At 41.4% G+C, this 25,765-nt stretch overlaps 1 long non-coding RNA gene across 1 annotated transcript in view; it reads right to left on the minus strand.

Annotated features, from left to right (window-relative positions):
• Nucleotides 1-505: 505 nt before the first annotated feature.
• LOC102998749 (uncharacterized) overlaps nucleotides 506-25,765 on the minus strand; it is a 33,097-nt gene continuing 7,837 nt past the window's right edge. The window contains exons 4-5 of the long non-coding RNA XR_451777.2: nucleotides 20,854-20,957; nucleotides 506-756 (exon numbers count right to left, since the gene is read on the minus strand). This is a non-coding gene — a long non-coding RNA (uncharacterized LOC102998749). The remainder of the gene's footprint in view (nucleotides 757-20,853; nucleotides 20,958-25,765) is intronic.

Consider the following 25,765-nt stretch of genomic DNA (forward strand, 5'->3'; position numbering starts at 1 on the left):
GTCTATTGTGACTCCTAAGAAAGATCAACAGAAAAGGAACTTCTTAAACATAAAGATAGCTTCCCAGCTGCCTAATTTATTAAGAAGAAGCAAGAAATTTATAGCTTCCTACTCTTTCCTGGGTGTTGTTCTACTCTTTGTCTCCTAACTCATATAGTCAAGAAGATGACAATGGTTTCTGGAATATTCCATAAACATGAACTCACAGTCTCAAATCATTTAAATTTGTGATTCTATTTTTTTCCTCTCCATTTTATTCCAATCCATTTTATTCTAAAGGTAGGGATGACATAATAATAAATGGAGGATGCCACCTACTACTTGGGAAATATAAGGTGTGGAAAGTCATTACATGCAATAAAAATTCAGTGATTGACTAGCTTGCAGTTTCAAATATCTACAGAACCCTGTGTTCACCCACAGGCTCCACTGACGATGTGATTTCTGCACCTTCTTATCAAGCCCCACTACTGCACTATGTGACAGTTGAATCACTGCACATAAAAGAAAAGGGAACATTAATGCAGGGAATGAGAGAAAGGCTAAAAGCAGGATGAACGTATGAATAGAAGCCATAGCATTTGCAGGTCTCCTTGTTTTGGGGGACCTTGGGAATACAGACAGATTAGGATTTGGGGTGACACTGGACCAAGTCTGAATCATCCCCATGCATTTATAACCTGGTTATACAAATGCTCTTGTTCACTGAAGGATATTCTTCTGGCACCATAAACACTGTGGAATATAGCCTTGAGTCTGTAAAGAAGCAGAAAATACCACTAAGAATCTAAAACAACCATCACAAAGCTCAAGCACTATACCCCAGGAGATTTCAGCCTGTAGGAGAGGATCTCTGGTTCTTACTCTGAGCTTTATCAAGACTAATTTACAAGCGTGGGTGATTTCCCACTCCACCGTGCATTAGAAGTAAATCCCTGCTCAGACATCACCTTCTCTAGGAAATCTCCCTGTGTGAGCCTAGATTCCCTACACAGTTCATTCAGCAGCATAATTGGTGAGCACTTCCCACAGGCCAGGTGCTCTCTTTCCCAGTACCTTGAACATCTCATTCTGAATCACGTGGCTTGTCACAAGCTGGTCTCCCTGCCAGACCACTGGCTTCTTGTGGGGCGAAGTTTCCTGCCTTTGCATTTCTATTCTCCTAGTATCTAGCACATAAAATACACATAAAAGATGCTCAATAAGTATGTGCTGAAATGCAGTGTGTGACAGCACACCATAAAGGAGTCAGGGGTCAGGCAGGCAGAGGGTCATATACGGCTGCTTTCCTTGGAGGGATCATTCATTCAACAGATAGATAAGTAGTTTGGGGTTCTTCAATAGAGCCCACCAGAGAGTATCAAGTAAGTCAACCACAACAGTGATTGAGAGCTACAACATTAAAATAATGGAAGAAACTCAGAACGTTTAGTCTGAAGAAGAAAAGAGCTGAGGTGTGAGCGTGGGCCACTGTCAGGAGACGGGAAGCACCCAAGGGAGGAAGGGCTGTACCTGTGGACGTCGAAAGCCAAACAAAACACAGCGACTGGTCAGCCGGGATAGAATCCCCACGGCTCCCGTCTCAACCTGCCCACTCCCTGCAGTCTCTAAGCTGGGGCTCCCTGGACACTGGACTTCCTCCCTCCCCTGATCGCCTTCTGGCATCGACGGTCGCACATCAGAGCTCCCCGACACTGACGCTCGGCCACCCCATCTTCAGCTGCACTCTAGTGACTGCGTGTCCTTTTGATGGATGTCTCAGGTTTCCCCAAAACGACTTCCACAGAGCTCACTCATCGTTTCCTCTCTTCCCTCCCACCGCCCTCACCCCAAGGCTTGTAGGTGTCACAGCATGACACCCTTGGCGTCTGGAAGGAGGGCAGAGGTTTGAGCCTGTCCCAGGCACATCCCTCCTCTGCTTATACCACGGGAAACACTTACGTGGGCACTTCTCGGCAGCTCCTCTCCTGCCCGGAGCCTGGGCCTCATCCTTGACCCTCATCCAAGCCCAACTGCCTTTGCAGCTTTGTCTCGTGTTCCACAACTGCACTGAGTCCCTCCCACGGCCCCTTTGACTCACTGTCTAATCCCTTGGCGATAGGTATGAAGGCATCACTGGCCTATTGGGCTTTTTCCTGTGTTCCCCCAATGTTTCTGACTATTCTAGAAGCTTCAGAACTCGTCTTTTCTCTACCTGCTCATCTCCTTGAGGGAGGCCCCACCTTTTACCTTTGCTTCCTAATGAGCCCTCAAATAGAAACCCACAGCCCACTCCATTTATAGATGGAATCTTCATGACCCACCCCCCCATGATTTTGTGATACACATATTTTTTAATTCTCAAAATACATGTATTCTAATTTAAATAACAAATATATGCTATAACACCTTGGAGGAGGAGGTGCTGTCCTGAGATCCAGAAAACGATGGTTTGTCCCAGCTCCACAAATGGTTGGGAAGGCTGCGTCCATCCAGCAGAGCTGTTCTTTCCATTCTTTTCTTTACCGGGGGTCGGACTCACTGATTCAGGAGATATTCATACAAGAGGGCACCCCCCCAAAAAAAAGTGTTCCTTATTTGGGACTTCTTAAATAAATTATGCTGCATCTATATGATGGACTGCTAGGCAGATATTAAAATAAATGAGGTAGAGCTTTATATGCTGCTATGGGAAAATATCCAAGAATGATGTTTATAATATTATACCTTTTGTAAAAATCATCTCACAAAATTATGGCGTATTCATAAAAATAAATTCTAGAAGGAATTTCAAGGAAATGATGACAGTGGTTACCTTTAGGAAGAGAGACAGGGCTGATAAGTGGGCAGGGGAGACTTCACTCTTCATCTTGTACCTTCCTGTATTATTTGATTTTTCCAACTGGGTACATGTACATGTTCATAATCCCTTTTATGAAACCCTTTAGGCCAGATGTATTTTGGGATTCTAACTTTTCCAATTTAAAAGATCATATGATCTGTCTACCAGATATTATATAAAATCTTCAGCAGAGTCTGGGGCAACATACCCTATTCAAGCTTGTATTTCCTCAGTGAAGTGTATGATTATCCACACTGAGATTTTTTAAAAGACTATGAATCTCATCATTGGATGAGATCAAGTCAGGTTTCTCCACCACGTTGGTTTTCAGGGCTTTTTGGAATTCATAATTGCAGATAAGGGACTGAGGACATATATTAGCACTATTTGATTTTTCTTATGATAACAGGGTGTGAGCAATGAGATAATGGATGATTTTTTTTCTTTATACTTTGCTATATTCTATTCCTTACTTTTCTCTGCATGCTTTTTACTCCCCAGAAGCAGTTGACAGTAATATGCTCAGAGGAACAAGAACACACACTCACTAGGAGAGAGTGGCAATCCCTAAATGACAACTGAGGGCAAAAAAAGCCAGTAATCCAACAAAGGACAAGTAGCTCTAAGTTCTGCTGGGTGTTAACAATTTGGGTCAATTTGTTATTGCTTCGCAGGGCAGAAGAAGCAGGGTGAGAGCATTCCCCATTGAATTCAACCTCACAATAGGAAAGAGGGAGATAGGAGAACAGTGCCCAGCAGGCATTCGAACTGTAAGTATTAGTGCAGCGGAAAATGGCAAGAGGACCAAGAGAAAGCTCATGACTAAATTCTAACAATAAAGTGTACGTGTAGGCTTTTCTTTACTTCACAGTTTTCATGGAGTGGCACCTTTGCTATTCACAGGTGGCACACACCTTTTGATGAACCCATTGATCCTGTACGTACTTGAATGAAACTGTCTTTATTTTAGGGACTTTTGGTACTTCATTTGTGACTGCCTCACTGACAAAGATTCATGGACAGATGGCAGGAAGAACAGATTTCTAATTTTATTTCCAGGCTGCTGTTTTTTTTTTTTTTTTTTTTTTTTTAATCAGAATCTCTGGGGTGACAGACTCAGATATCAGCTTTTTTTTTTTTTTTTTTTTTTAATTATTTATTTTATTTATGGCTGTGTTGGGTCTTCGTTTCTGTGTGAGGGCTTTCTCCAGCTGCGGCAAGTGGGGGCCACTCTTCATCGCGGTGCGCGGGCCTCTTCACTATCGCGGCCTCTCTTGTTGCGGAGCACAAGCTCCAGACACGCAGGCTCAGTAATTGTGGCTCACGGGCCTAGTTGCTCCGCGGCATGTGGGATCTTCCCAGACCAGGGCTCGAACCCGTGTCCCCTGCATTGGCAGGCAGATTCTCAACCACTGCGCCACCAGGGAATCCCCTCCAGGCTGCTGTTTGATTCATGTCTACACAGATGGGGCTGTATTGGTAGCTCATGATGTAGTTGGATCGGGACAAGGTATTGACACCAAAATGATACGTGTGAGGTTGTTTCAGTTTCACCATCAGCCAAGATTAGACTTTATAAAATATTCCCAGACACTATTATATCACCTGTGGGCTTTCTAATGCAATGACCAGAATTGCCCACAGGTGTCCCTAGGTGCTCATTCTGGATTACCTGTCAATGAGGCAGCTGGGATTTGGGAAGGGGGCTTCACCTCCCTTCTCTAGTGAGAAGGGTTTCACCAAAACTCAGCTCCCCAGGGACCACTGGCTCCTTCCCTCCTGTAGAGAATCTGTAATTGCTCATGGGCTCCTAAGCCAAGATGCTGGGCTACCAGCATTCCCAGACAACTCTTGTACATAATTAGCACCCCAAATTCAGACTTCCTGGTACCAGACAACCTGTTCATTGCCTCATCAATGAGCCCACTTTCTCATGCTCATGCTATCAAAGGGGGACCCATAGTAGAGTCAGGGCCCTTCCTCTAGAATATGGACCCATGCTGCACGTACGGTGGGCCTCTCCATGGGTCGTGAAAGGATGGGGAATCTGTTCTTTCTCTTTGCAAGGACCCCCTTTCCTCAATACAGACTTTTTTAAACCCATGTCATGTGGCATTGTGGGATTTGTTTTGACCTCTGACACTTGATAGGTTTGGGGTAGAGTGAAGCACTGCCTATTTAAAAGTTTTTAAACTCTTAAAAATATTTGGTTGTTATGTGTCCACCTAAACCATAGATTATGAATCTCCTTATCACTTTTCAAAAGGGATAAAAGACTTTTCTATAGGTTTAGATTAGTGTCCTAGAGCACATTCTGTCCACTTGTTTTCCTGTGCAGGTAGCCAGCCATGAATTAAAGATACTGATGTCTTGTATACATCTTGGCGAGATAAATACCATGACTGTGCCCAGCCTTGGTCTCCACTAGTGCAGATGTCAATGGAAAAGCTGTGTGGGTGATGATTTTACTGACACCAAACCTCCTCTTAAATCTCAAACCCTTTTTCCAGAGAAGCCCTCTGCTCTAGTCCAGAAAATTTCTCATGATGCCTTCCTCATGAGCACTGGACAGAAGGGGGTAAAACACCATCTCATAGTGTTTCTCTGTACCACCTGAAATAGTGGGCACAGGATTACTGTTTAGCAGCGTAAGTTCTATTTTTCCTTAATACATTTTAAGAACACCACCCCAAGACCCTAACTTCACAAAGGCAGGACACACTGCCTTTCTTCCTGAACCATTATTTGAAGTATAGAATGTAATATGATCCATTCATTCCCAGCCTGGCCATGGGAGAGCACAGAAGAAGGGGGCTCAAGAGGAACTCTCAGGTGGAGATAATTGGATCTTGAGCCAGGAGGTTATCTCTTTGAAGGCTTGAAGTGTAAATTGATACCACTCCTGTACCCTTGCCATTTCACTCCCTATGTCCAAGCAGAGCACAGTTATAACAACCCCCTACACAAAATACCTCCTTACTTGAGAACGATGAACACCCCAGACAGCCCTCTCAGGGGTTCGGAGAGCCAAAGATCATGGTAGCTAAAAAAGGACAAGTGCAACGTTCCACTTTGAAAGGGTGTGGGCAGAGATCTCCCTGGTTTGGTCCGCCGAACTTGAGTACCAAGGCCAAGAGTAACCTACTCAATACTGGTAACTCTGTAACCATTCGGGTTACAAGGATGTCTTCTTTAATAAGTGTCACTTAGATGACATCAAGCACTGTAGTTACCTAATCTTATTCAGTACTTAAAAGAACCCTTCAAAGTAGGTATTAGGGTGACCATATCATCCAAACCAAGATACTCTGGAGAGCAAAGGAAGTCATCAATATTAACATAAAGATAAGAAGTGTAACCAAGGGATTGTCCTGGGCAGACCAGGTGTGTGGTCACCTACTGTGAGTATCTCCAGGTCACAGATGAGATCCCTGAGGCATGGAGAGTGTAAGTCTGCTGAGGAGAAGCAGAGCTATTCAAGCCCAGGGATGTCTGACTCCAAAACTCACGTCTCTTCACACCATGCGGCCTTGCTCTTGCCTGATGTGGGAATAGTTCTGGTGCTCGCTGCTCTGGGCAGTGGTTTTCATAGCCTTGCTAAGTATTCAGCAAATCTTAAATGGAACCTTAACAGATCAAGCAAATAAGAACAGAGCTGTTTTGGTAGAACTGGCCGAATGGGGCTCACATCGTCTGGCTTCCCTCCAGCCTCCTCCTTTACCTCCTGGGTGACCCTCTAAGCCCCACCATTTCTACAGGGAACACCAGGGCCCGGCCGCCACCTAGATGTGGAGTCAAACCACATGGAAGCTATTTGGGGAAGGACAGAGAATATAATGGTCGGTGCCAGGTGAGAACCTCTGCTGCATTTAGAAGTCCTGACCATTTAATTCTCTGTCACTCTGCTTTTTCCACCTGCAGCATTCCTGCCAGACGCTCACGCAACACCGTGAGCCCATTAGTAGCCAGAATCCTAATGACACCCGGAAGGGGCAGGTGAGCTCCAGGTGTGGCTGAAGCCTGCAGAGCTCCGGTGGGCTGTGTGGCGGAAGAGCTTGCCTCATGTTCTACTGCATCCCTCAGGGCTTCCTTCTCCTCCCCTGCCCGGTGCTGCCCCACCTTCAGGAGCAGACAGATCACCCGGGCATCTTGTTAAAATGCAGATTCTGATTCAACAGGTCTTGGTTGGGGCCTTAGAGGCTGCATGTCTCTCAAGCTCCCAGGTCATGCCTATGCTGTTGGACTGCACTTTAAGTAGCAAGAGCTTAGGCGACAGACACAGATCAGCAACACAGATTTTACAGAATAGAAGTATCTGATTCATATGGACATGTTTTCACATCCGGAGAAGCAGCTCAGAGATGTTAAATGCTGTTCTTGTTTAAACGCAACTTAGTGTGTGTCTGGTTATTAGCAAAAGAAAGTAGAGCTTACACCATCCCGTTCACTTCTGGGAATTTACAGAGAAAAAGCAATACGTTTATAGGAAGTTCTTGCACGAGAAGCTGTTAAGTTTGATCATGTTTTGAAAAACATCTTTGACTAATTTACAAATATGTGCTACTTTCCATATGCACATTTTAAACTTTCATGGGAAAACTGGATAGGTATCCCCTGGGTGGCAGTTCTTGCTCTTCTTCCAGGAATAAAATGTTCATATTACAACATGACCCAGATTTTAAAATTGAGGGAGCAGAGGTTCTGCAAAGCCACATGAGCGCTTAATTAGTGCTGTTCGAAAGGCACTTTGATGTTTCATGGGAAACCCTCAGGGAGCAGTGATGGATGGGACACACTGGCAGCAACATAAGTGATCTACCAAAGTTACCTCTTTTTCACTTTGTTCCTTTGAACTTAAAAATATACTATGCATATTTTAACCATAGCCCATAGCTGTAGCTCCACCCTAGGCCCAGGAATGGGGACAGGAAAATTTTGCTTGGGGTCCCTGCATTTAAACCTCCACCATAGACATTTACCTTCATCACTTTTACAATTGTTCTTCAAACAGGTTCACCAAAACAGTGACTTTGTCTCCTCACCATGCTTGTTGTTCACTCAGCAAATTAATATTCCCAGTAATAAGAAGTATGAGTGCAAGAAAATGGGCATTTTCCCATGTTTTGCTCCTTTTGTCCAGTTTTATATTTTTCCTTTGAAAACATTTCTCTTTTGCAGGTTAACGAAGCCTTTACTCAAAAGCATTAGTCTTTCTACCACTTGGATATTTTAGGTAAGGGGTATTTAATACTGTCCTAAAATTATTCTCTATTAGAAGAGAAAAGAAGCTTTGAAAAGTCATGCTTCATTGCTTACATTTTTAATATTATTTATTTTATTTTACTTTCATTGAAAGGAATGTTTCTTTCATTAGGGAGAGGAATGTATTATCATGCTGGGATGGTGGAAATTTTTGAGATAAGTCCCATAATTTCCTACATGTAATGTCTCGTTACACCTAAAACAACCACAGGTTTACAAGCTAGTTGTTGATGGTCCCGTGCATAGTGTCAACAGCTTAGGAGAGAGGGATTTTTGCAAAGCTTTTTAGTGCTGTCTGGCATGGATTTAGTGCTTATGCTTTTTGGTCTCAATAATTAATAGGATGCAACATTTGTTGCTTCCTAGTATATCTTGCCCTCCAGAAATATTGCCTTACATTCTGCCTCCTGAGGGTCTCTTGTCAAATGGAGGCTTGATTATAGTAGCTGTGAGTCAAACCATAGATGACCAAAACAGCCACATACAAATAAAGTTGAACAATGTACTACATCAGACAAGGGAGTTTGTCCAAGCAGGCAACAGGGAGATCCCACTGGAAGCAACAAAAACTAACCCTGCTCTTACCAGATAAGCATATATGGGCACATCTTTTGGGCTTATTGGGAGGGTGGTATGATATCCTGGTGATGGCCATAAAGTCACAACCTACCTCTGGAAGTTGGTTGGGATCCACCCAGAGTGGGGTGCAGGCTCAGGGCGGGGCAAGAGCCTTGTTCCTAGATCTGTCAAGGCCAAGCGAGATGACTTGCCTACTTTTATACTGGAGTCATAGAAACACGGACAAATCTAGAAAGAGCATGGAGTCAGCCCTCTGAAAATCTAATTGTGCCAGAAAGCAAGGGAGCGCTTAAAGAATGATGAGGATAGGTCAAAAGAACACAGAAAGTGTTGAAGAGGTTTTCCCACTGGCCAAAGCTGGTCATGAATTTTTGTTCTTTGTTTCTAAGATCAGTTTTCCTACAGTGTGATCATTTTTATTACTCTTTTTAAGGCACTAACTTGCTATATTTCTCTAAACATAAGACCTCTATAAGGAGTCCCAAGATACCGTGAGTAGGAGATTGCTTGCTGACCTTTGCTTTTTATAGTCCTCTAATGACCTCATAACATTCTGTGTATTTCTTAAATTTACTCTGCTGTTGGCCTATGACCTGTTTTGCTTTCTCTCGGAAAGTAAACTTAGATGTGAAGCCAAAATATCACCAGAAAACCCTCCCTGCTTTTTTTGCTCTTTTATAGTTGCAGAACAAGAATCATAACAGCTGTAAAAGGAACAGACTTCTCAGATTCTATATGACCATCACAGTCTCCTCCCCGTAGGTGGGTCTACACAGGAAGCCAAATCAGAACCAGAAGTTTCCCCAACAAGCACAGAATCAGAAGGGAGGTTGATGAACTGGCTCTTCAATGCAATCATACAAAGCCAGGCTCGCACATCACCTCACTGGCAGCCAAACCAGGGAATGCCAAACTTGGCCGAGCTTCCCCGCCCACTGCCAGTATTTGGCTCTGTTTTTTTCTCTTCCCCAAGCTCGCAAGGCTTCTCAAACTCCTCTTCTGATTAATGTGTTAACATGGGCACTTCCTGACAGGTATTCTGAAAAATATTGTACAACTTTTTAAATGTATATGTCAAAAGCAACCTGTCTACAAGAAGAATGGTAAAAGAGGAGTTGTCATACTCAGAAAATATTATAATCTGCACTATTCATTTATACAATACTAACATTTATATATGTTATAATATATGTTATAAACTTATAACTATAAACTAATGCCATGAAATACAACAAATGGAAGAATTTGTTATCAAGGGATGAGTAGAGCGAACTGAAATGATTTTAAGGTAAATATGTTTAAATTCCATTCCTCAAAGAAATATACTTATTTTTTTAAATGGGAGGATATGAAAAAGTTGGTGACTATGAATCAAGCATAAGTTCATATGAAAAGAATTAGTAAAATATCCTGACGATGAAAAATATGGTCCTTGAACTTAGAAAACTTGAGACTTAAAAAAAAAAGAAAATTTGAAACTAGACATAACTTTTAAATGAAAATATGTGTAACAGGTTGTCTTTAGCCCCAGGATTAGTGAATAAGTACCATTTACTGAGTGTTTACTTTGTGTAAGACATGTTGTTAACAATTCTTTTTTAATTGAGGTATAGTTGATTGTGTAAGTTTAAGGTATACAATGTGTTGGTTTGATACATTTATATATTGCAATATGATTAGCATTAGCTAACACTTCTATTATATTATTGTATTTCTTTTTTTGTGGTGAGAACCACTAAGGTCTACCCTCTTGGCAACTTTGAAGTTTACAATTCAGAATTGTTGATATAATCATTATACTGTGCATTAGATCTCCAGAACTTATCTACTAATTGCAAGTTTATACCGTTAACAACATCTCCCCAATTCCCCACACCCTAATCCCTGGTAACCACCATTCTACTCTCTTTAGAGTATAAGTTGTTATGAGTTTGGCTTTTTTAGATTCCACATATAAGTGAGATCATGCAATATTTGTCTTTCTGTGTCTGGCTTATCTCACTTAGCATAATATCCTCCAGGTTCACCTACGTTGTTGCAAATGTCCCGATTTCCTTCTTTTTTAAGGCTGAGCAGTGTTTCGGTGTATATATAGACCACACTTTCTTTATCCACTCATCAGTCAATGGATACTTATGTTGTTTCCATATCTTGACTACTGTAAATAATGCTGCAATGAACATAGGAGTGCAGATATTTCTTCAAGATAGTGATTTCAATTCCTTTGGATAAATACCCAGGAGTGGAATTGTTGGACCATATGGTAGTTCTATTTTTAATTTTCTGGTTTTCCGCAGTGGCTGCACCAATACATTCCCACCAACAGTGCACAAGCGTTCCCTTTTCTCCACATCTCACCAATACTAGTTGTCTTCTGACTTTTTGATGGTAGCCACTCTAACAGGTGTAAAGTGATATCTCATTGTGGTTTTGATTTGCATTTCCCCAGTGATTAGTGATATTGAGCATCTTTTCATATACCTGTTGGCCATTTATATGTCTCTTCTGGAAAAATGTCTATTTGGGTCCTTTGCCCATTTTTCAATTGAGTTATTTGGTTTTTTGCTATTGAGTTGTATGAGTTCTTTATATATTTTGGGTATTAACCCCTTTTCATATATATGATTTGCAAATATTTTCTCCCATTCCGTAGGTTGCCTTTTCATTTGTTGATTGTTTCCTTTGTTATGCAGAAACTTTTTAGTGTGATGTAGTCCCACGTGTTTACTTTTGCTGTTGTTACCTGTGCTTTTGGTGTCAATTCCAGAAAAATCATTGCTAAGACCAATGTTAGGAAGCTTTCCCCCTATGTTTTCTTCTGGGAGTTTTATGGTTTCAGGTTTTATATGTACATAATTTCATATCCTGCCTTTTTTTCCCATTTGATATGTTTTTATCATACCTATTTGCCACATTATTACATCATCTTCATAACTATTATTTTTAATGACTATGATATTAAGACTGATTATGGTGAAAATTTGTAACTTTAATTTTATAGGGAGATGGAGTAGTATAGGTACTTATAAACCTTAAAAATTCTATTAGATTACATATCAAAAATTTTATAATTAGTGACATCAGCAGCACGGTGTCATGAGTCGTTCCTTTTTTCTCTCCCTGTTGATTTACAACTAACTAATTGGACATCCATAAGCAAAAAAAAAAAAAAGCACCCTGCAAGGCGTAACAGGACACCTGTGAGATCCATCCCTCTGTGCATCTGAAAGAAGGTGGATTGGACCCTAGAGGAACTGGCAAAGAGAGGGAATTGGAGGCAGAGCTGGTGGCGGCAGAGAAGGCTGCGAGCCAGCACGACTTTTCTAGCAGAGGAGGTGGAGGGTGAAGGCAGTGGGGGGCAGGGAGCGGGGCCTGCCCAGCCATGTGCTGAGCTGTAGGGATCAGTTGCTCTGTTGCTCTCTCTCAGGAGAGGCCAGAGTGACGGGGGAGAGGAAAAGGAAAGGGAAGCGGGCAAAGAGAACTGAAGAAAAACGTCTCCCGCTGTCTGCCTCAGGAGGCAAGAGCACTGCCCAAGGACCTCTGCGACTCCTCTACTGGAGGACCTCCCTATCAGGCATGGGTACACTCAAAGCCCCAAGTGCTAACTGGCTCACTGGCTCTGCCATCACCTTTTGCTTTTTTTTTTTTTTTTTTTAAATACACTGCCCAATCTTAGCAATTAATTAGCGCTGGTAAGAGAAACCAAAAACTTGTGCTATAGCACCACCTTCTGGAAAATAAAAGGAATGCTCTTAACTACCAGTCTGTAGAACGGTTAGAATCAAAATAAAGCCTTGCCTAAATGAGAAATTTGCTACTTCAAATGCAGCGACAGAGGTACTTTTCACCAAACACCGTGAAAAATCATGGTAATATGGTATCACAAAAATAAAGTGACAATTTTCTAGCAAAGACATGGAATATTGGGATCTAACTGATAAAGAAATTAAAACAGCAGTTATGAAGAAATTCAATGAGCTACAAGAAAATTCAGGAAGACGATACAATGATCTCAGGCATAAAATTAATGAACAGAAGGACTACTTTACCAAAGAGGTTGAAAATCTGAAAAAGAACCAAACAGAAATTCTGGAACTCAATAAATGAGATGAAGAATGCATTACAATACTTTGGAAATAGAGCAGATCATATGGAAGAAAGAATTAGTGAGCTCTCAAAGATAGAAATATAGAAATGATTCAAGTGGAAGAGGAGAGAGAACTAAGATTTTTAAAGAGTGAAGAAAACTTATGAGAACTATCTGACTACATTAGAAAAGCCAGCATAAGAATAATGGGCATCCCAGAAGGAGAAGAAAGAGACAAGGGAGGAAAAAACATATTTAAAGAAATAATAGCTGAGAGCTTCCAAAACTGGGGAAGGAACTAAATATACAAATCTACATAGCTATAGAACATCTTATTTTTGCAACACAAAAAGACCTTCCCCAAGAGACACTATATTAAAATTGTCAAAAGTCAACAGTAAAGAATTTTAAAGGCAGCCAGGGGAAAAAAGCAGTAACCTACAAATGTATCCCCATTAAGCTATCAGCAGATTTCTCAGCAGAAATTCTATAGGCCAGAGAGAGTGGAATGAAATATTCAAAATAGTGAAAGATAAAAATTATCAGCCACGAATACTCTCTGGCAAAGTTATCCTTCAGATATGAAAGAGAAATAGTCTTTCCCAGACAAAAGCTAAGGGAGCTCACCACCACTAGACCTGCCTTATAAGAAATGTTGAAGAGAGCTATTCAAGTTGAAACAAAAAAAGGAAAGTACACAGAACTCTGATTAAGGTGATAAATAGTTAGTCAGAATTAGAATACTATAACTTTTTTTAGAATAATATATTATATACTTACCTATAGCACAAAGGTTAAAGGAAAAGGATCATTAAAAATAACTATAGCTACTACATCTTGGTAATAAAATCACAGCATAAAAAGAGATAATTTGTTACATCAAAAATATAAAAGGGGGAAAGTAAAAAGATGAAGCCTTTATAGGAGAGTGAAAGTAAAATGCTATCAGAAGAAAAAGGACTATTTTGTTTATGAGATGTTTTACGTAAACCTCATGATAACCACAAATCAAAAATCTAGAGTAGAGACATGAAATATTAAAAAGGGGGAGACTGAGCAAATCATCATGGAAAACCACCAACTTAAAAGGGAAACAGAAACAGCAGGAAAAAGAAACAATGGAGAGACAAAATAATCAGAAGGCAAAAGATAAAATGGCACTAGTAAATCCTTACATGTCAATAATCACCCTAAATGTAAATGGATTGAACTCACTAATCAAAAGGCACAGAGTGGCTGGATGAATAAAAAAACCAAAAAAAAAAAAAAAACCCGAAAACAAGACCCAACTATATGCTGCCTGCAGGAGATTCATTTCAGCTCTAAAAGACATATAGGCTCAAAGTGAAAGGATGGAAGATGGTATCTCAAGCAAATGGAAACAAAAATAAGGCAGGCATAGCCAACTTATAACAGACAAAATAGACTTCAAACCAAAAAGGGTAACAAGAGACAAAGGAGGTCATTATATAATGATAAAGGGGTCAATACATTAAGAAGATATAACAATTTTAAGTACATACACTCCCAACACCCAAGTACCGAAATATTGGGTTGGCCAAAAAGTGACTTCGGTTTTTAAGTAAAAATAAAAGACACATTTTTCATTTTCACCAAGAACTTTATTGAACAATGTATTCACCGTTTTGTTCCACTACCTTCTGCCATTTTTCAGGCAACTTCATAATTCCATCTTCCCAAAACTTTTTATCTTTGTGAGCAAAGAACTGTTCCAGATGCCTTTTATAGTCTTCCAGGGAATTGAAATTTTTTTCCTTTAAGAGAATTTTGTAAAGGTCGAAATAAATGGAAATCCAAAGGTTCAATGTCTAGTGAATACAGCGGATGAGTCGGAACTTCCCAGCCAAGCCGTAACAGTTTTTACCTGGTCATCAAAGAAACATGCGGGGCTTCCCTGGTGGCGTAGTGGTTGAGAATCTGCCTGCTAATGCAGGGGACACAGGTTCAAGCCCTGGTCTGGGAAGATCCCACATGCCGCGGAGCAACTAGGCCCGTGAGCCACAACTACTGAGCCTGTGCGTCTGGAGCCTGTGCTCCGCAACAAGAGAGGCCGCGATAGTGAGAGGCCTGCGCACCGCGATAAAGAGTGGCCCCCACTTGCCGCAACTAGAGAAAGCCCTCGCACAGAAACGAAGACCCAACACAGCCATAAATAAATAAATAAAAATAAATAACTTTAAAAAAAAACATGCGGTCTTGTGTTATCCTGATTGAAGATTTTGTGCTTTCTGTTGATTAATTCCAGATGCTTTTCGTCGAGTGCCGCTTTCAGTTGGTCTAACTGGGAGCAGTACTTGTTGGAATTAATCCTTTGGTTTTCCAGAAGGAGCTCATAATAGAAGACTCCCTTCCAATCCCACCATATACACAACCTCACCTTCTTTGGATGAAAACCGGCCTTCTGTGTTGTTGGTGGTTCTTTTGGCTTGCCCCAAATCTCTTCCATTCCACCTTATTGTACAGTATCTACTTTTCATCACCCGTCACAATTTGTTTTAAAAATGGAACATTTTTCTTACTTTTAAGTAGAGAATTGCATGCAGAAATACAGTCAAGAAGGTTTTTTTTTTGTTTAAATTATGTGGAATCCAAACATCAAAGCGATGAACATAACCAAGCTGGTGCAAATGATTTTCAACGCTTGATTTAGATATTTTGAGTATGTCGACTATCTCCCGCGAGGTATAACATTGATTATTCTTAATTAATGTCTCAATTTGATTGCTATCAACTTCAACTGGTCTACCTGTCTGTGGAGCATCGTCCAGCAAGAAATCTCCAGCACAAAACTTCGCAAACCACTTTTGACATGTTCGATCAGTCACAGCACCGTCTCCATACACTGCACAAATCTTTTTTTTTGCATTTCGGTTGCATTTTTACCTTTCTCGAAATAATAAAACATAATATGCTGAAAATGTTGCTTTTTTTCTTCCATCTTCGATACTAAAATGGCTACACAAAAATTCACCAACTTTGATAAGTTTTTTTAAAATGCATGCTGATATGACAGCTGTCACAATACAATCTAACAAAATTGTTTCGAATGAAGTTAAAGACAACTAAGCGCTACTAGATCCATCTTACGGAAAACACCAAATGAACTTTTTGGCCAACCCAATATATTAAGCAATTAATAACATGTCTTAAGGCAGAAATAGACAACATAAAATAATTGGAAGGGATTTCAATATTCCACTATCATCACTATTGCTGATCATCCAGACAGAAAATCAACAAAAATGTTGGAATTGGACCACACTTTAGACCAAGTGAACTTAACAGAAATATACAGAGCATTCATCCAATAGTCTAATATACATTTTTCTCAAGTGCACATGGTATGTTCTCCAGGATAGATCATATGATAGCTACAATATAAATCTTGGCAAATTTAAGAAGATTGAAATTATATCAACTATCTTCTCTGACCACAATGGTATGAAACCAGAAATCAACAAGAGGAAAGTGAGAAGATCTACAAATATGTGAAAACTAAGCAACACACTTCTAAACAACCATTGGGTCAAAGAAGAAATCGAAAGGAAAATAAAAAATTATTTTGAAACAAACGAAAATTGACATCGTACAGATATGTACACACCTTATTCTATGGCACCAGTGAGTTGGTACACGAATGTTCCACACACTAATCACATATTTTACTTGTTTTGAATACAGGCTGAGAGAAGCAACTCTCTTTCTTCTGTTTCCTGGGCATCACCAAACTGTTCTATTAACTAAAATTATTTCCTTACCTTCTTTTTTTTCTCATACAAGTGTAGAAGGAGAATCCTTGAATTTACTTATTCACTCAACAAACATTTATAGATTGCATAGTTGTAGGCAATACTACAGACCTACTGAATCAAGTAGGGTCCAGGAATCTGTGTTTTCAACAAATTTTCCAGGAGTGTGTGATACCCACTGACAGTAGGAACCACTGACTGATGATTGACTGTCTAGGTAACCACTAAGGAGATCAGTCAGGAACTCATCACAGACAGGCAAGAGATGGAAGAAGCATAAATTAGGTCAGTAGAAGAGTGAGGAAGAGGAGACAGATGTTCAGAAATGTGAGGTAAATTGGCTGGTGTTGATGGGGTAGGCAGTAGATGGGAAGAAAAAGAAAGAAAGAATAGATCACAAATTTCCAAAATGGAGATCTAATCACGGTGGTGTCAGGGACTGAAATTTCGAGTATAGAAGGAGATGAACACTTAAAAGACAAAAGTATGAGCTCAGCTTAGTTCTGTTGACTCCCAGGTATCTATGAGAGACCCAGGTGGAAGTGTCAAGAGGAAGGTTGGAGATCCAAGTAAAAATTTCAGGGCCTGCGATGAAGATGTAGATTTGGAAGTGATCCACAGAGAAGTGGTAGTTGAAACCACACCAGAATCCAGGATCATGGCAGGGAGAGGGAGAGAGAATAGATGGGCCAAGGGTGAAAGCTTGGGGGCCTTAACTCCACAGTGAAGAGCTGAACAACTGTGCTCTTTAACATTTTAATATAACCCAAATGTTTTAGCACATCACAAATATGAACAAAGAAAATGTTTGAAAGTTTATTTCAGCGTAAAATTCACAGTTCCAATCATTAATTCTTCTTGAACCAAATTTTTGTAGGGCTAACTTCTATTTAAATAACTTCTAGATTAAAAATGTAGTCAAATTGTGTCAGAATTTAGTCCTTGGAATGAGGGAAAGAGGGGGACTGATGCTGGGATGTGAACCCACTGCTAAAGAAATTGGCTGGGACATTCTCCCCTGAGAGAGAACAGGTCCAAGACCCTGGCCACCATCCTCAGACTTTGAAAGACATCCTAGTAACTAAAAAAGGATCTGAGAGTTCCTTCTATTGGTCAAATGACTTTGGGATGAATGAACCTTGTTCTAAAGGTTAGACCACAGGAGAATTGGGGATCTGTTTCTAAAATCACCATTATGCAAATGATTCATTGGACCATTGAAGATTAGCATTATTTGTTTTTATAAGCAAATCCAGGCACTTTCCTAAAATCTGCAAAAGAACATCAGAAAGTCATTTCTTGCATCTGCAAGTAGAATATTGAGAGCTGGAGATTCCTGGACTCCAGAGGAGTCAGTCACTAAAGGAACTACATCTTTAGATGATACTTGGAAATTCTTAGCACAGTATAAAAAAGTGAGATTCATTTCTTTCTGTGCCTTAGATGTGAAGGAGTGTTTATTCAAGGTCTTGGACTTTATACTCCGGGAATCTGAAACTTTCTCCCAAAGGAATCGTAGACACCCATGGTCCAAAGCTGCACAAAATACCTGATTAAACAAAAAAGTACTGATATCCCAGAGGAGCTCCCTGTGTCTCTGCTGGCACCAACATGAAATCCAATAGCAATCTATTCCTCCGAGGTAAGCATCTAAGCCTTCCTTTAACTTGTCCTGTAAAAAATTTTTTATGAATGAGTGAACCAATCTATCTATCTCTCAGGGGAAAAAATCATATTGAGGAATTCACTGAGAATAAAACCCTGAGAGATACAGAAATGAAAAACACAAGAGAGAAAACACAGAAGGGAAAACTACATTGAGATGATGCCAGAGTGTAAAGGCATGACTACAGCTCCTATCAGCTGTAACAAGTTCTCAGGTGTCTCTAGCACCAAGACATTCATTTCAGTGTCCAGAGTCCTTGGGGTTTTTTGATAAAACACAGAAGCCATATTGGTGTCCTTTGCAGAGTATTGGGAGGTTTTGTAGTCCTTGTATCGTCTGCCAACACCAGAGGACTTGGCACTTCTCAAGCTTAGCTCAGAGGGATGCATTTGAGCCAATGCTTAAATAAAATAAAAAGATAAACCTGATTCCTTTCACAGGCCCTCACAGTTCCATCCCCCTTGTCCCTCATGTAGCAGTGGATGACAGGAGGAGCCAGGGTCCCCCAAGGCAGAGGGAGAGGGCCTGCCAATGCAGTTTGCATCTACTTTGCTCACTTCTTATGGCTAACAGCCCCCCCATAAGACCCAAAATGTTTCCAGGTGGATCCTGGCTTTACCCAACCTCTTTGACTCAAGACTATCAAATGGATCCTTCCTCGAGTGTCTCAGACAAATATGTACCAAAATTTCCAAATTGGTTTTACCAAATATAAAAATTAAATAAATCTGTATATCTACTAGAAGAATAGGGCAAAGCATTTAAAAACAAGAGTGTAGTACTTTATCAGTAGGTGCCCTTGTTTAGTATTGGATTAAACCATATTAAATTGTTGGTGTTTGACTATTTTTGACATAAAAATGATAATTTCGTGTGGTTCAATCTAACAGGTGAGGAATTACTGGGATAGCAAAGGCTAATGGTGCCTAATCTGGGAAAACACTAACCAAGGCAGATTTGTCTCCAGATTCACACTGATGTAGGAAGAAGGACTAGCTCCCCAGATGCCAAAGATTCCTCAATGTTCCCACTTATAATCTCATAGCAGAAATCCTTTTTCCTCAAATGCTGTCAAACGTCCCTTATGAGCCCCTAAAAATTACTAAAACTCAGGTATTTCAACAGCCCACTCTAAGTTTAAGAGAAATTAACTGTTTTGCAACTAGAAAAGATTATGTAAGTAGAGCGTACCACTGTGAAGAGCAAGGGACAGTATGGGAACAATTGGGGACCTACATTATTCTCCCTGACCCTTGACCTACACACTGTCCAGCTTTAGAAGACAGACACTTCACTCTCTTCCCTGAAACAGGGTTTTGAATTGTCTAGAAACAAATGAACTCCTCAGTTCTCAATTAATCAGTACATCTCCAGAAAGAAAAAAGTCAAAAACAAAAAACTTCTCATACATATTTAAAAGTCAGTTCCAACAGTGATACACACACACACGTATACACACATTGAAAACTTCCCAAAGTTTTCCCGGTTGAACAAACTACTGAGTCCTTGAATTAATAAACAATATGGACATTGGTTTTAAGTGAGCATTGTTGGTTTTTCTGTAGTCTCTTACTTAAGGACAAAATTCTTCTCTAGAAAAGTTTTAACTTATGCACACACACACACATTTGTAGAGCCTTTCTGTTTATGCTTCTAAAAGAAACTTTTAATCGTCTCACGGTGGGGTAGTTGACAAATAATTATAAATAGCAATGACAGGGAATCCTAAACTCCCCTAAACTCTCTGACTCCTGCCCTCAAAAGTCCCAGACACTGACGTATAAATGAGCTGATTTTTCCTTTGGATCTTCAGCCCAAAGCCCTGATGTAGAAAGTTGAGAGCTACATTGGCATACGCAAGGGACAGTATGCCCAATTTATGAAAATTCCTTTGCATAAACTGGAGGTAAGAAGAGTTTCTCCAGAAAATCTAGAGTTTAATCCCCACCCCAGGCCTTCCAGCATTTGGACAGCTCCATTGTGGGCAACATCCCGAGCTCTCTTTCCTTAGTCTAGTAGGAGGAAAAGTCATGGGGGCAAAGAGGAACCAGAGAGGGAGAGAGAGTGCACCTGCTTCCTCTCAGGAAAGGAGATCCAGCCCTGCATCTCCTGCATCTCACCTCTACAGCCTCCCTTTGAAAAAAGCCCCAACCTTCTCACTCCTCCAGCCTATGGACAGAAAAGCACACAAGACAGGGGTGAGAGAACATCTCAATTTGAGCTTGTCACTAGGAAAGCCCTTCTCATTGAAATGTCCTCACAATGAAGGGAGTAACCAATAAAATAGCCTTAGCCCTTGGCCTATTTTGGTGGCAACACTCCTTCCTTTTGGAGGGGAGTGGAGGCAAGAGGGAATGGGGATTTCCCTTAGCCTGTAGAGCATGCATTCCCTCTTTCTGAACCTTTAGCTGTGTATACTGCAGCTTTCTTGGGCTGGCTTATCTCTGCCCCCAATTAATTACATAATGCCCCCCATGAGAACCTCAGAGCCTGAACAATCCCACCCCACTCCTGGACCACGTTATGCAGTAGCTCACCTGCACTGGTAGAAGTCTCAAAATAAGACTCCAAGGATTTATTTTACAGTCAGCCTGTCTGGATTATATCTCAAACCATTCTCAGGATTTTGGAATGTCCACACAGCAAACCAGCAGTGGGAGCTGCTCACCTTCTCTGAGATAACAGGTGAACGAGCAGATGATGTTCGATGAATTCCTTTCACCCTGTTCAGCCTCTGGACCAGCAGCAAAGAGAAGGAACATCTTCCGTCCCCTAAAACAAGAGGGAGGTTGCATCCTGTAAAACTTGCTCACACTGTTAGAGAGGGAGGAAATATCTACATCCCCACCAGAACCTCACTACCCCTCAAGCATGAAGCAGGTTAATTCCTACTCACCACACTTTGTTACCAAGGGCCTTCCTTCCTGAAGCCACCCTTACCAGTGAGTTACCCCAACATTCCAAAAAGTGAAATCTACACCTGAAGAGAATAAAAGCAGGGCATCCCTGCTACGCAAGCTCAGGAGGCTGAAGCAGAAAGCTGGTCCTGTGTCCTTCTCCCTTCTCCCTCCAGTTCTACCCCAACCCTCATATGATGCCCAAAGGGATCTCCTACACCACCCCAGCCCCTCCAATGTACAGTGACATATCCCCTATCTCAAGCCAAGCTCAAAGATATCATTGTACAGGAACTTAATCCATTCTGTAATAATGTATTCAACCCTTTCTTGGGTGGATAATCTGAATTGTCACTCATTTGACTTTCCAGGACCCCTGCTCTACTACTCCTGTCTAAAACCGACTATGTTCGCATTTCTCAGGAACTTTTTGGTGTTCCTTTTCCCTACTAAAGGAAGCTGAGGGTTTTATGCAGTCACCTAAATGCCACATAAGGGGATTAAAACCTGGGCTCCTATTTTAATATGTGTGTAGCTTAGGGGCTTCCAGTCCCTGGAGAATCTAGTCGTCCATTTGATTTTTCATCTTTTTCTAAGTTTTAAAGACTGACATGGCAAGATGAACATCCTTATCTTGATCTCAGTTATGGTTCTGGATATAGTAGCTCAAAGAGGTTGGGCTTAATACCCTTTCAATCTACAGAGCTGATCGTTATTTGTGATGTGGCAACACATCAGCCCACACATCGAGTTGGGGTGTTGGAATGGAAAACGTTAATAAAGCCAAGGTGTTGTTTCTCTGAGCTTGTCATTTCAAAGGCTATCACCTCTGGATAGCATTTCACCAAACGTGGTTTGTACAGCTTATAGCTTACCCACTTCTCAACCGTATAATCTGGCCTCCTCTCTCACCATGCTACTGAAACAGCTGTTCCCAAAGTCCCCAAAGACCTCTGTGCTACTTTAGCCCTTCTTGACCTCTTAGCAGATTCGTCATGGTTAGCTTCTCCCACTCCTTCCTTCTTAAGATACACTCCTCCCTTGGTTCCTATGATGCTTCACCCTCGTGAAGTTCCCGCTCCTTCTCAGGCTCTTCCTTCCCTGTTTGCTTTTTGTTTGTCTGTTTTTGCACATTCCCACCAATGTTGATGTTCCTCAGGACTCCATCCTGGACCTCTTTGGTTTCATGCTATGGGCATTTCCTAGACAGCCTTATCCACTAGTCAGTATCTATAGCATCTTGAGGCCAAGGCCTATTTCTCTCACCTGTATCCTCAGTCCCAGAACAATGGCTACACATAAGATACACCTAACAAACATTTGGTGGGTTAAATTGCTGTTTCTCTTTAATAACATCAAATCTATGGCTGGCTCCCAGGCCCACTCCATCAGCCCCTGTATTTCCCCACAAAAAGTGTAAAGTTTACTACACTGTACTTCCCAAAGAAAGACAGAGATTGTTCTTTCTTTGGCCCTTCTCCTGTCCCTTGGGTAAAATTTCTCAGGTAAGCTCCGGAATAGTTTTTCAACCTGCAGTTCACTGCCTGATAGAAGATCATAAAGTTAATGTACTAGGTTATAACCACAATTTTTAAATTAAGCAGAATATAATACACTAACATAGGCAATATCAAAATGTTTTATACATGAGGGACGGGATTTATTTCTTTTCTTTTCTTTTTTTTTAAAGTATTTATTTATTTATTTATGGCTGTGTTGGGTCTTCGTTTCTGTGCGAGGGCTTTCTCTAGTTGCGGCAAGTGGGGGCCACTCTTCATCGCGGTGCGCGGGCCTCTCACTATCGCAGCCTCTCTTGTTGCGGAGCACAGGCTTCAGACGTGCAGGCTCAGTAATTGTGGCTCACGGGCCCAGCTCCTCTGTGGCACGTGGGATCTTCCCAGACCAGGGCTCGAACCCGTGTCCCCTGCATTGGCAGGCAGATTCTCAACCACTGTGCCACCAGGGAAGCCCGGGATTTATTTCTTAAATCTCTGTATGTGTGAATGTGTGCATGTAGCACACATTGAGTGTACTGGTAAAAATGTAAAATTTATATATTACAGTGAATTATGGTCAAAAAAAGTTTGAGAAAAACTGCTCTGAAGTGTCCACATACTATATCCAGGTCAAGGGTAATCCCAGTACAGTTTATCTCATAAACAACATATCCTTTTACTCAGCCCTAACAAGTATCATGAACTTAAATCCATTACTGAGCAAGTTTCAGAATAAGTAATCTTTTCATTTTAGTAGTTTCATAAAAAGATGGGCTACTCAAAAATTCAGGGCTTGTGTTGTCACTTAAATTTTTTCTTCTTTTAAGCAAATTTCATCAAAATAAAAATTAAGGGCTTTCCCTAGTGGCGCAGTGGTTGGGAATCCGCCTGCCAATGCAGGGGACACGGGTTCGAGCCCTGGTCTGGGAAGATCCCACATGCCGCGGAGCAACTAAGCCTGTGCGCCACAACTACTGAGCCCACGTGCCACAACTACTGAAGCCCGTGCACCTAGAGCCAGTGCTCTGCAAGAAGAGAAGCCACCGCAATGAGAAGCCCACGCACCACAACAGAGAGTAGCCCCCGCTCGCCGCAACTAGAGAAAGCCCACGCACAGCAACGAAGACTCAACGCAGCCAAAAATAAACAAATAAAATAAATAAAAATTCTTTTTAAATTAAAAGGTCGTGATATATTTTGCCAGAATATATTTTCATAGCATCAAAATGATCTGTTTCAGAAAATGCATAGTTCTATGTGAAATGAGTATCAGGAGTTCTACACTAGATAAAATCCTTTGGAAATCCATACATGTGGCAAGTTTGGACTGACACAGACATTCTTCAGGACTGGGAAGGAGACCCATGATTCTCAAATTTTACCTCCTCCAGAGGGCTTACAAGAAGGACAACTAGGAACCTATTCCAGGCCCTAAAAATAAGGGTATAAGTGGTAGAAGAATCTCCTTTCCAATGGTGGTGAACTTTTGAAATCCTGGGATAAATATATCTGGTAGATTGGGAGAGTGTCACCTTGTGCAGTTTCAGAACCACACATGGAAAAGGCCATAATGATGCATCACAATTCTCTTTCAGTGTTTTTTGTTGTTGTTGTTGTTTTTAGTGTGCTTGTTCAACAACGATATATAACCCAACACTACATACATCGTTGTCTCCCAGTTTCCCTGTCTTCCTTACCCAATATCATACCCATCTAGGCCATATGTCAGAGAGTAGGGAACCTCAATGGGGAGCTGGGATTATCAACCTGTCGTGAAGCCCTTGCCATTTTGCCCTGGGGAGCATTTGTATCTTCTCCCTGAGAGTTCTTGACCCCTTGGGACTTTTCGTTCATAGGTGCAGACGGTCTGGGCTTCATTGCCTGTCTTAGGTGTTGGACTTCTCCCCTAGTCCAGCACTCAGAGGTATAAATAACTAAATTATATAGTTGCTATATGCCAAGCAGGAGAAAGGGGAAAGCCCTCTAAGGAAATAAGAAACTCTGTACAATAGAGACAGTGGGTATCTGTAATATCATTCAATGCACAGTGGCAGAAAATGAGACTGGAGAAATCACCATGTAACCCGGAGATGAGGGAAAAATCAGGCGTATCAGCAAACATGACCACCCTGCAGACGAAACAGTATTCCCATATCAAAGAAGAATGTGTCTATAGAAGAGGCGAGTCATGATCAACTCTAGCAAATTGGTCTCAAAGAGGAAAAACTGTAGACGCAGGCTTGTTGAGGGGAGAGTGAGGCTAAATCACAGTAGTACACATCAGAAGTGTGACTGAATTGAGTCCAATCCCAGCTCCCTCACTTACTATCTGTGGGGCCTTGGGCAGTTAGTTACCTAACTGCTCTGAGTCCCAGTTTCCTCATCTATAACGGGGACAATGGCAGTGCCTGACCCACAGAATTGTTGTGAGGATTAAGGGATGCAACCCACGCAAAGTGCTTGGCAGATGCCTGCACATGGTCAACTGATGATAAGTGTTAGCTGCTAGTGTTACTTATGTTACTGTTAACACTAATAAGCAATTCACCCGAGACAGGTGTTTAATCATATTTATTCACTCAATAAATATTTACATCTAGCGCCTGTTATATGGGAGTTCGGCCACAAACATGACCCATATGGTCCCTGTTTTGACTGAGATGGTGCCTTGTTCATCAAGCTTCTCTATGGCTAGAGTGAAATATCATTCAAATATTTCTGCCCAATGTTAAGCCCACCAAAAAGTGTTTTGATCACAGTTTGGCTTCCCCTGTACATTTGCCTGCAGGAAGAGTGCACTGGGCCAACTGTCTGTACAGTATGGTTTCTCTTGTAAACTAATGTAATGAGTCTGCATTCTAAGCAATCTCTGGGGAGTCTGAGCAGTCTTCCAGAGGCCAAGCGACTCTAGAGCTCTGATGCAGTTAGGTATCTGGTGGGTTAAGCAGCAGACTCCAGGCTATAATGAATGCCACCCTCCAGGGTCCTGTTTCACCCCATGTCTCTTCACCCTATGAAGCCGCCCAGCCCTGGACACTCTGCCCAGTGGGCTGGCATCTGCCTATTTTCGAATAAAGACAACTGAGGCATGAGAGGCAACAGCCCTGAGCCTGGACCCTGAGGAACTCCAACTGAGCCCCGACTCCACCCCATCTAGCCACCTGACCCTGGGCAGGGCACTCAGAGT

The sequence above is a fragment of the Balaenoptera acutorostrata genome, chromosome 8, assembly GCF_949987535.1.
Source record: "Balaenoptera acutorostrata chromosome 8, mBalAcu1.1, whole genome shotgun sequence".
Taxonomy (NCBI): Eukaryota; Metazoa; Chordata; class Mammalia; order Artiodactyla; family Balaenopteridae; genus Balaenoptera; species Balaenoptera acutorostrata.